The sequence below is a fragment of the Penaeus monodon genome, chromosome 33, assembly GCF_015228065.2.
Source record: "Penaeus monodon isolate SGIC_2016 chromosome 33, NSTDA_Pmon_1, whole genome shotgun sequence".
Taxonomy (NCBI): domain Eukaryota; kingdom Metazoa; phylum Arthropoda; class Malacostraca; order Decapoda; family Penaeidae; genus Penaeus; species Penaeus monodon.
Window position 1 is genome coordinate 25079941 of NC_051418.1, and position 411 is coordinate 25080351.

The window sequence follows — 411 nt, forward strand, 5'->3', positions numbered from 1 at the left end:
CCATGCGCAAGTGTATCGAGAGGTTGATATCCGAATAGCATCATTGTTATTCAAATAACTATCACCACCAGTGGCCAGTTACCAACTTTTTAAACTTTCTTCAATCATCAGTAATCCGCTAGCGCAAAGTCGCTTCGATAAAGACCATAATAAAATAAAACGAATATGATGAAAACCCGAAAACCTTTTTTTCTAACTTTCCACGCAATAAACCTTCACAAAAGCTTATCCAAGAACGGCTATCTTATTGTACAAACCGACTTGTACATCGACGTGGCCTCTTGTACAAGACTTTCCGAAGCGTGTAATGCAGAGTACATTCTCTTTCACGCTCGGTTGCGCGCGGAGAAAACGGGAAACACGGTCGAGTCTCCAGTTTTCTGATATTTTCAATGGCTTTGATGGGACTTT

The 411-nt window shown here is 40.9% G+C and overlaps 1 protein-coding gene across 1 annotated transcript in view; it reads left to right on the plus strand.

Moving 5' to 3' along the window:
* LOC119594182 overlaps positions 1 to 411 on the plus strand; it is a 26491-nt gene that overhangs the window by 17352 nt on the left and 8728 nt on the right. The gene's annotated exons all lie outside the window — the stretch shown is intronic.